The sequence below is a fragment of the Phymastichus coffea genome, unplaced genomic scaffold, assembly GCF_024137745.1.
Source record: "Phymastichus coffea isolate CEN01 unplaced genomic scaffold, Cenicafe_Pcof_1.1 PCOF00012, whole genome shotgun sequence".
In the NCBI taxonomy this organism is placed as follows: Eukaryota; Metazoa; Arthropoda; class Insecta; order Hymenoptera; family Eulophidae; genus Phymastichus; species Phymastichus coffea.
This window is the reverse complement of record NW_026706823.1, coordinates 2,235,692-2,247,322: the sequence shown is the minus strand read 5'-3', so window position 1 is coordinate 2,247,322 and position 11,631 is coordinate 2,235,692. Positions and strand designations below refer to the sequence as shown.

Below are 11,631 nucleotides of genomic sequence, written 5' to 3'. Positions count from 1 at the left end.
TGAGTTGTAGCATCGTTTATACAGGAGCAAACGATCGAATATGCTCGCAAGAACAACATGTTAAATAAGCTCTTGGACGTTTTTTTAAAAGCGGTATGACTGATCAATTCACTTCTTTAACGAATATTTCAAAAAGGATTAAGTGTAAAAGAAATCATGGAGCTTCCCACGATATAGAAAAATTCATTGCAATGTAAGGATGGGATACGATGCTATCCTTGTACTTATTATATTATCATTGACATATAATATCGTATTTCTACATTTCATGTATAGAAAACTATTAGCAGTAAATGAGGAAGAAACGTGGAGTAGCAATTTCAGAAACAATCAGTTAGACGTGAATATTGATAGTGAGATGGATTTTAATTGTTCTTAAAATATATATATATATATATATATAGGTCTGTCCAACAGATTTTTTAAAAAAGCTGCGCAGGTGGGTCAACCGATCTTGGAGGCGATTTTTTCTATGGTAGTACATGCAACAAGAGGACTTTTGCTATCTGAGTTGTTTTTTAAATATATATATACCGAAATATATATATATAAATAGGTGAAAAAATGAGCTTTTTTTGGCCATTCTTGAAGACTTATAACTCCGTGAGTTTTGAAGATATCAGGATGGGCGACCTCTCATTCGATTGGTCTTTTTATTTACTTTTGAAAAAATGGCCGTCCAAAACCTGAAAATACACTCTGCTGGATATGCCCACTGGTTCATTGCACTTATAATTGCTTTATTTTGAATCATATTCACGGGTTCGTAGTTCCGTCAGTTTGACATTTTTTGAAAAATTACAAGATATTTTTTTGTTTGCCTTTAAAAGAGCTTTAATTTGCGATACCGTCCATCTCGCTAGCTTAATTAGGACCAAAGATATGCGTATTCAAAGTTTGTTATTATTCCGAAAATAGCAAAATATTGCTATTTTGAAAGTACATTTAAAAAATACGAACATCATCCTTTTCATCAAACAAGATTTTTCTAAGCAGCTCTAGTATTATAGAATATAGTCCTATAATAACAACGGTGGACTTTTGCTTCCTTGTTGACTTATGTGATTTTGCAAAATCATTAATTTCGGGTATCTTGAATAATTATCTACGATTTACTATTGTAATTAAGATTATGATAATATTATATTAAGAATAAGGGCCAAATTGTGTGCATCTTCTATAAATACATATTCCTACCCTAAGAAATGATGATTCACCAACATCCAGTATTGTGATTGGTGGAGCTCACAAGTAGCGCGAAAATTCAAAGTTATATCAGAATTCAGGTTGAATTACTTTTTGAAGAAGAACAAAAATGAAGCGCAATAAATCATATTAGTTTATGCTAAATGATAAAAAATATCTATTTTTCTACATGTTCAGTTTTTACTTATACTTTCAGGCGTACTCTCGTCAGACAGAGTTGTAACTTTAAACTCGGCACTGTCCTTATTAATCGGTTTCATGTAAAGATATCCTCTAGTATTTTTGACAGTTTGTGCTCTATCAAATCGTTTCTGGAACCTTTCTTGTCGACGTTCACATTCATTACTGCTAACTAGAAACCTTACAAAAAATGGAATAATATTCAGTTTTACGAAAGTCTATTGTACGAAAAAGCGGTTTTATAAATAATGCCTTACTTAATTTTTTCCATTACAGGAACATATCACGTGCATGCAAAATTTGCTTTTCTACTGTCAATCACAAAGATGCATCCCTGACAAAGCGTTTCGCTACAGCTCCGATTCCATCACAAGGTCCTTTACCGTGGCTAGGGGCAAAGAAATTATTGGATTCTACTTTGATTCCAAAGTCATCTTCATGATGACAAATATTTGTAAAATGATTCCTGTAAAAATGATGAGAATTGTCAGTAATTTTTTTTCATTCATTAAAGAAGCTTCGCAAAAATATGTGAAGCTAAAAAAATAAACTTATTTTTGTATTATGTTATACTTCAAATTATTCTTCATGAATGCGAAGCAATATTTCTGAGTTTCATTGACATAATGATGTTCTTTTAATTTCAAAACATCTTTCACAAACCCTTCATAGAATACTTTGACATCCTCGACCTTTTGAATAAGTGTTACGCGAGTATTGCTATTTGTTTCATCATTATTACTTGTAAAATGAACGGATGACCAAGTTAAGTACCTGATGTAGCCATTTTTTTACAAGGTTTTTAGTTTGCAAAAAGTCCTGAATGGCTTTTTCCCCGGGACATTCAGAGCAGTTTTTCAACATACAGTTTTCGTTATCTACTGAACAAACACAAACATCTAATAATTCTCTGTAATCCAATGACAATGATATTGCTGTTGCTTTCAATTTTACATTCTGATGTTCCATGCAAATACAAACGGAATGTGTACCAGGAGCACCAGCAAAACAGCATTCGTCTGGTCGTAGCTCAGCAAAATATGACAAACTGGGAACTTTTTCTAATTCGTCCGCATGATCGTCTAGATAATTATGGTACAAATCTCTGAGACTGAAAAAAAACAATCTCTTCTGTAATTTTTCTTTCACTTTCGTCTTTTCGTTCATGACAACAATATATTCTTTGATATCAGCACAAGCTCGGCTATTCTTATCATCTTTGTAATAACTTCCTATGGATTCTACAAGCTCTTCAGAGTAAAAAGAAAACTTTTTTCTAAGTGGGTCGGCTAGTATACCTGAAATTTATAGACCTTATCAATTGGAATATAAATAATTATAAATCAGAAAATAGTACCAAGATGAGTACTTTTATTATTTCAAATAATTCTGAGACAATACAAATAAGATATTATGAATGGAGAACGGAAAATACAAACATTATTAGAATAAATATTGTAATTGAGCGAATTTGATGAGTTTAAATGAGTTTTATAAATTCACTTATATGATAATTAAATTTTTAAAATGTTTTAGGAATTATCGGAAATTTGGAAAACAATTTATATCAGCCGGCTTGTAAATCTTATCGCTAAAGCTTATTTATCTCAATATTAACTCACCATGTGTTTCCCTAATGTGATTAGCTTTTGTTATCATGTATCTAGAACATCAGATATACTTTCTGATTTCTCTATAAGTGAGTTCTACAGGCAACAAGGTTAAAATCTTGATTTTTCCAGAAGTGGTGGATTGATTGTTGTATGCCATGCGTAGATTGTTAATTATTTGACTTAGAACTTGACTATCTCTTTGCAATTCAGTTATTTGGCTCACAGGTAAGTCAGATTGAAAAACATCATTTATTTTTTCTATACTTCTTTCATAACTTCCCTGAACTACTGTTTCCAAATTTTGTTGCTGTCGTTTTTGAGATAATTTTCATCCAAGATTCTTTTTAACCTTTCTTCTTTCAAAATTTTTTCTTGGTTTTCAGAAACAAACCCCAAGCTACCATCAGACACTATTGGGTCAGAAGATTGACTTTGATCAGTTACTACAGCACTTGCTGAAGATGGCAATTCTATCTCAGATTTTTCTTGAATGTTTGCAGAACTGTGTTGTTCAACAGCCAAGATAGTAGGTAAACTAGAGGGGCATCAACTCAGAGGGGTACTAGCTCACTGAGTTGAAGTGTGTGAGTTGAGGTGTGTGCATGTTCACCTCACCCCCCCCCTCCCGATCGGCCCGTGCACTGTCGACTCACCTCCCCCTCCTCCCCTACTGAGTTATACCGATGCGTTCTACGCACTCCCCCCTCCCCTACTGAGTTGATCTGATGTGGCGTGCGTTCTTCCCCCTCTCCTACTGATTTGATTCCTATGCGCGCATCACCTCCTACCCCTCCTCCTACTGAGTTATACCGGTGCGTTCTACGCACTCCCCCTCCCCTACTGAGTTGATCTGATGAGGCTTGATCTGATGTGGTGTGCGCGCGTTCTCTGCAGCATTTCCCCCTCTCCCACTGATTTGATTCCTATGCGCGCATCACCTCCTCCCCCTCCTCCTACTGAGTTATACCGGTGCGTTCTACGCACTCCCCCCTCCCCTACTGAGTTGATCTGATGTGGCTTGATCTGATGTGGCGTGCGCGTTCTCTGCAGCACTTCCCCCTCTCCCACTGATTTGATTTCCTATGCACTGCGCGCGCGTTCAGTGTTTCGCGTTTTGATTATCTTATTGTGTGTGTGTGTGTGTGTGTGTGTGTGTGTGTGTGTGTGTGTGCGCGCGTGTGCGCGCGTGTGTTAAAAATTTTTAGATTTATCTGAAAAAAAACGGACGGATCGGGGGATCGAACGCGCGTCCTCCGGATCCGCAGGCCGATGCTCTACCGCTAGAGCTACAGCCACTGTTACCACGGGCAATACCGTATTGTGTATACTGGCTACACACGCGATTGATATGTGGGGGGGGGGCGGCGGCGGCGCCGGCGGCTGCTGCTGCTGCTGGGGAGGGCCCAAGCGCTAATACATAAAAATGATAATAAAGTTTAATAAATATACTAATTATAATAAATATTATACATAAATATTTATTATAATTGGTATATAACGAATAATAATTTTTTTATGTTCGATGTGTGCGCGTGGGCGCGCGTGTGTGTGTGTGTGTGTCTGATCGGTGAAATAAAAAAGACATATTATTAATAATTATTTATTATATAAAAAAAATACAAGAAAATATTAAAAAATGTACAAAAAAATCAAAAAAATATATAAAAAATGTACAAAAATTTATAAAAAAAAAACCGATGCTTAGTTATCGTCACCATCATCATCGTCGTCGTCGTCGTCTTCGTCGTCTTCGTCGTCGTCGTGATCAGCGGGAAATAACTTGGCAACTTTATAGCGCGGGGCGCCGTCGACCGTTTCGTCCATGACGCACAGGCGCTTTTTCCCCGTGATGTGGAGATCCTGCATGAGCGCCGTTACAGGCGATCTCGCAGGTCTACTCAAGGGACCTGGCGACGGCGATCTAGAAGGCTGGCGCACAGCGGGGGAACCTTCGGGACTGCACGACCTCGATGTAAATAATCTGCGCACCATGTGTCTGACCGGCCCATTTCGATCTACGTGCCGCCTGCTGCCGCGCTGCGGTGGTGATTCCACCCACTGCGGCTGCCGACTGCAGCGACCAGCGGCGCAGTATACGCACTCCCAGCCCTCGCATACTGGCATGTTGTTGTTGTTGTCGTCGACCTGCAACTAAAAAATGAAAAAAACTTTGAACATACTACCGCCGATTAGAAAAAAAGAAAAGAGAAAAAAATCATACCTGTTCTCGTTGGCGGCAGGGCGTCTCTTGTATCTCTGGTGAAACTAAGTTCACCAAGAGCGGCTGCTGTGGCGTTGTGATGTCGATGATCACAGGTGCTGCTCGAGGCGTCACCAGGTCGACGTGTGTCACGTGTCGTGATGATGGTGGTGGTGGTGGTCGACGCGCGACAATCACCTCGCAGACCATCTCCACGTCGTCGTCGTCATCGTCATCAGACCTGCAAAAAAAAGATTCTTTAATTGAAAAAAATTAATTCATATATCTATTTATATATAACAATATTCAACTTACACATTCACCGTTGGTAGCAATCGCAAGCTTGGAGACGGTGGCAGTGATTCAAGTGGCGACCGATGCCTGCTGTAATAGGAAACACATGTATAATAAAACTATGAGAGTAACAGCGATAACGACTACGACGACGAAAACCAGACATCGTAAAAAAAAAAAAACGCGATCCAAAAACAAAACAAGAAATTCTAACTACGTGAGAGAAAGGGACATTAAATTTAAAATTGGAAATACTCTCTCTCATATACACACGTACATACATATTATATAACGAATAATACAATATTATTCAATGAAAAAAAGAACAGAACCTCTTTTTTTAATGTAAAGAACATATATGCTCTTATTATTATAAAAAATTTATGTATAACTAATACCATTATATTGATAAATTAATAAAATTTAAATATAATTGTTTTATTAGTATAATGGTATTAATTATATATAAAATTTTATAATAATAAGAACATATCTATTTACATTTTAATGATTTTGTTCTTTATATTATAAAAAACAGAATGAGAGAGAGTAAAAGAGAATGAAAAAAAATGATACTTACAATAATATCGTTGGTGGAGGTGTCAGCGGCATCCGTATTGTTGCCGCTTCGTGGATGTCGTTGCCGTTCCTCCTCGGCGAAGGTGTTCGCGGCTCCTCAACGACGACTTCGTCCACCGCTGCTTCTTGTAAGACTTCATCTTCGGAAAGATCTATGTCCTCGCCCAACGCCTCGATTGCTTCATTCAGTGCGTCTTGCCACGACACATTGTCCGGCGAAAACAATTGTTCCAACAATTCATCACTCACTGCTTTATCGTTTTCACGCTGCATTTTTCTTCACTGAACTTAACTTCACGACAAAAAAAATCACAATGACGTATCGTTGCAAGGCGTTCGAATTTTATTCATTTTTGAAACACTTGCCGCGTTTTGGTCATTGGTCGAAGATTTGGGAGTAGGGACGCGAGACTACGCGATAGCACTGATTTTGTCGCGCGTATAAGACGATCATAATTAGTGGTGGGAGTAGCTAAAGAAAATGTGATTAGTGCGGAGAAAAGACGCCAATGTGTATTAATATAGGATCGCGATAGCGCATACGCTCTTTTTTTCTCACGCAACGGACGAAGAGTAGGTGGTGGCAAGCCGTTGGTAGTGACAAGTTGCAGCGAACGAACGATCGGCCCTTTTCTGGGCCACTTTTTTTTTTCAAGTTGACGAAGCTGTACAATCCCGACAGTTAATCGATATCATGATCAGATCAGATAAATTTAAAACAGCACTTTTAAGTGCTATTCAAACGTATGTGCAAATATATTAGTGCTAAATTTTCAATAAAAAACTTATATTATTTTTCTATAAATCAGCACTTTTAAGTGCTATTCAAACGTATGGTTAAATATAACATAGACTAACTATTTGTTTAATAAAAAACTTATATAATTTTTTAATAAATCAGCACTTTTAAGTGCTATTCAAACGTATGTGCAAATATATCGTAGCCGCAAAGGTAAGTACTAAAAACAATAACAATTTGAAATTACGAATAAATTTAACCTTGTGTTTTTCTTTATTCTTACCCCCTCCATTTTCAGCGAAACGAGCAGGTAAGTATAAGGTAAGTATTTTTTTAATTAGTTAAAAATTAGTTTTTAATTATTATTTTAATTAGTTAAAAGTATTTTTTTAATTAATTAATCAATATAATATTTAAAATATACAAAATTAAAAAATAGTTCGTTTAAATCAGTGTACAAAATAATATTAAAAAAATGATAATTTTTTCCTAAATCATAAAGTAATATACAGTTAGTATGCACTATCTTTAGAAAGAGCGACAATGACTCAGACGGTAGACCACTGTCGTATAGATGCAAAGGAGGCTAGGTTCGATTCTCCTGTATGTCTATTACCGAAAGATTATTACGAGAAAAAAAATTCGATAAATAATGTTACTAATTTTTTCTTATAGAGTATTAGATGTAGACAATTAATTATTAAAAACAACAACAACAAATATCTCTAAAAAATCAGTGCGTATATGCGACAGTTTTAAATGACGTCACTCGCATAGGCCGTTGAGTCAATTCCCCACAAGTTGTATGCTTTACATACACATACACGCACGCGCGCGCGCACGTGTATGTATAACTCATAAAAATTAAATGAATTTTTTTTTTATGGAATGTATGGTATGTATGGAATGAATGGAATGTATGGCATGTATGGAATTTTTTTTAATGGAGGATGGAGGGGGGAAATCTTAATCGTCCGTTATAAAAATGAGCTGCATCTCATCAGCAGTCGCATTCGCATCCAGAGTGAACTAGTGTAAAGTGTGAAAGAGAAAAGGTTATACGAACATTCTACAATGAGCTCCAACGAGATTGACTATAGGTAATTATTTGTTTTATTGTTTATAGAACATACTTTATATATTTTTTAAATATTTTTTTATTTGTGCAGATTTGAGCAAGCGAGGCTGGATAGCTTCACGTCTCAATGGACATGCGCACACGTACGACCAGCAGATCTTGCTGCGGCCGGCTTTTATTATACGGGGCAGATCGATCAAGTACGCTGTTTTGAATGTGGTATGGAAGTCTGTCGTTGGGAAGAAGGTGACGACCCTATGACGGAACATAAGCGCTGGGATGGTGGCTGCCTTTTCATTCGTAACAGAAGTTGCGGCAATGTGCCGATCGGATTGAGCCCCGTACCGGTACCTCCTCCTCGAAGAAAAAGTAAAGATGTTTGTGGACCGTATAAGCTCGAGTATCGGGCAGCAACAGCGTGCGCAACAACTAGCCCACTTTCGAGTACAGACGAGCCTGCGTTATCGTTATCGATTGAGAGTCTTGTTACAAAGCTTTTTTCCGATTTACATTTGACGGAGAAATGTGCTTCGAAAACCATAGCAAATGCAACTGTTGGTATGGTATCTGTTTGCGAAGAATTTGTACGCGGTTATAAGAAGAGTATCTATAAACAAAATGAAAAAATGAATAAAATTCGCGAAAGGGTTGAAAAGTCTCAGCGAGATATAGGCAATATTTTGCGTCAACTTGAAATTACCAGATGTAAGATATGTTTGGATGCTAGGGTCGCTGTACTTTTGTTACCTTGTGGACATATCACTGTATGCATGGAATGTGCATCAAGAATTGACGATTGTCCAATATGTCGTCAAACTATTAGCAAACGCGTTCGTGCTTATTTTGCGTAAATTAGTTCTTATTTGGTTTTAATAAAGTTCCTATTATTTTTAAAAAATGTTTGTGTACTTTTTTTTCTTTTAATCTAATATTTTTTTGTATTTTAATGTTATATTTTTTTTGTTTCTAAAATTTAATATATATATATATATATATATTATAAGTGAGTAAAAACAAGGATTGATCGATACGTTAATTTTTAAAATTTATTTTCAAACTTAGATATAAAAAATCAAATTACATATCACGACTTTTGCGAGCGAGCATCCATCTACTGATAGCCAGCGCGTTTTTAAAGGCACACGGTGGATTTGATAGATACGCGTTGTGGTTACTGCATACGGAAATGCTATCGTTTGAAATATTCTTGAGTGATGGACAACCCAAATCTTCAACGTTAACCACAGTCGTTCTGTAAAAAAAAATCATTAGATATCATTTTTTTCTCTTTAAGATGATACGCGACGAAAAGACACTTACTGTGCATTGGTCAACAAATTTCTCAGCCATTTTGTTTTTTCAAGACCTTTGACAAAAATAGTTGCTCCAAAAAGTGTTTTTTTGATTATTTTTCCAAGATCGTCGTACGGTAAATCGCCAGATTCCCACGGAATACCATGAAAATTTCTCGTTAACCACCGGTTTTCACTCTGATTTTTCTTTAATAACCACTCCCATGGGTAAGGTGGTTTAAACAGAAGCACCGATGGAGTTGGATCTTCTTCCAGAGGACAAACAGCAATCTCCTTGAATACGAATTCGTTTAAGCTAGTTTTGAAGCCCTGTACGTCTACAACAAAATCCATCGTAGTAACTGAGGAATCGACGTCGACGACTGCGTCAATACAGACGAATGAATGTCTTTTTATACTGAGCTTGCACTTGTTGATGCCCCACTATAATTTTTCGATCAATCACAATCGTTCACCCCCCCCCCCCCCCTCTATACTTTTTCCAACCAATCAGCATTGACGAGTAATGAATATAACGCGATGGATTTGTCAAATCTGCTCAGTTGAGTAACTAGCATCATGGCTGAGTATTTCAAGAACACAGCTTTGTTGCTCTTGCGCGCACATCGTCTGGCGAATGCAGGTTATGCTAGTGTCGAAGACATCGAAAGATGGTTGACACTGGGTTCATTGGCTTTGCGCAAAGCCGATGAGCTTTCTCGTTCGCCTAGCTTGATCGTGTCTGGCAAACAGAAGCTGCAGGCAGCTATGTGCATGATTAGAAGCGTTTTACATCTGCTAAACGAATACAAGAGTAGGCTGTTGGCACAGCCCCCCATTGCCACCTCATCGATTGCCGAACCTGTGGTGAGCAAGCATAGCGAACAATCCATATACGAACCTCTCGTTATTTTAGATGTAGTTGGTGAAGGTCTCGAACCGGCTAGTACTACTACTACTACTACTACCACTACACCGGCTGTTGTTAATCCAGCTCAAGACTCAACAGTTCACTGGAACGACATCAATAGTGCGTTCAAAGGCAGAATAAAGACTGGTGTGATAACCAATCTGAAACATCTGGATTTGAATGCGTTTTTGAGGCATGCCAAACCATTATTCCATGCTCAAATTAAGGAGACCTTGAAGAAACATAGTTCTTTAAAAGTTAATGCCGTGCTGGATGCCGAGTATGCAGTCGAAAAGAATAATTGCGATGAAAAGCTCGATGTGAAGCATTTCAATACGAAGATGGCGCCGATATACCTAACCACAGACATAGACGAGTGGTTCGTCGAAAACGTTTTACAACCAATTAGTAAGAGCAAGGAAGAATTTCAAGAGCAAGACTCAGGCTGGTCTCTTCGCGTTATATTAAACTTAACCGTAAATATCAGCAAGTACAATCCTATGAGAGTTGGTTCTTACGTTGAATTGCCCAAGCCTGTTAAAAATAAGAAAGCCTGTGTGAACGTGCGGAACAACGATAACGAATGCTTCAAATGGGCCATCCTTTCGGCGTTACATCCAGTCGCAAGGAATGCATGCCGTGTCACTGCCTATACTGCTCATCAAGATAAACATAATTTCAAATATCTATCATTTCCGGTACACCCGAAAGAAATCGTGAAATTTGAAAAGCAAAACAACGTTTCAGTGAACGTGTACTTTTTAAATTTGAATAATGGATCCTACGATGTGTTGCCGCAACATTTGACCGATGAGAAAAAAGACAGGCATGTGAATCTTCTTCTAGTGGAAAATTATTATATCGATGTAAACGAAAAGCAGCAGCAGCAGCAGCAGCAGCAAATGGAACGTCCCGGTATACCATACAAAGTGCACTACGTTTGGATAAAAGACTTATCTCGATTGATGTATCGACAGTTGTCATTTCGCAAATGTAAGTCGTATATATGCGATCGTTGCTTGCACTATTTTCTAACTGAAGAGAGATTGAAAACGCACGAGATTGACTGTAAAAATGTGAATATGTGTAAAATTGTGCTTCCCAGTGTCAAGGATAAATATTTACAATTTGAAAACTTTAAAAATGAGTGCGCGGTACCGTTCGTCGTGTATGCCGATTTTGAGAGTCTCTTGGAAGCGGTGTCCAACGACGAGCGGATCTATCAACGTCACAAACCGTACAGCGTTGGCTTTTTCGTCAAGTGTAGCTACGATGACTCTCTTTCGCGTTATTGAAGCTACAGACAGAAAACCGTCGATGACGTTGGTCCGGCCAAGTGGTTCGTTCGCAATCTTCACGATTTGGCCAAGTATCTGCAAGAGTTGTACAGAAGCCCGCAGCCTATGGAAAATTTAACGTTCCAAGAGGCAATTAGCTTTCTTCGTCCTACGTTATGTCATATATGTAATAGGCCTTTTGTCGAGAATGAAAAAAAAAAGACAGAAAAGTTCGCGATCATTGTCACTTTACGGGAAAGTAT

General features: G+C 37.7%; 1 long non-coding RNA gene across 1 annotated transcript; it reads right to left on the bottom strand.

Moving 5' to 3' along the window:
- Positions 1 to 1,731: 1,731 nt before the first annotated feature.
- LOC131672784 (uncharacterized) lies at positions 1,732 to 2,192 on the bottom strand. Its single transcript, XR_009302661.1, has 3 exons — positions 2,161 to 2,192; positions 1,960 to 2,078; positions 1,732 to 1,852 (listed from the first exon to the last, which is right to left on the bottom strand). It is a non-coding gene; the product is annotated as an uncharacterized LOC131672784 (long non-coding RNA).
- Between the last annotated feature and the right edge of the window lie 9,439 nt (positions 2,193 to 11,631).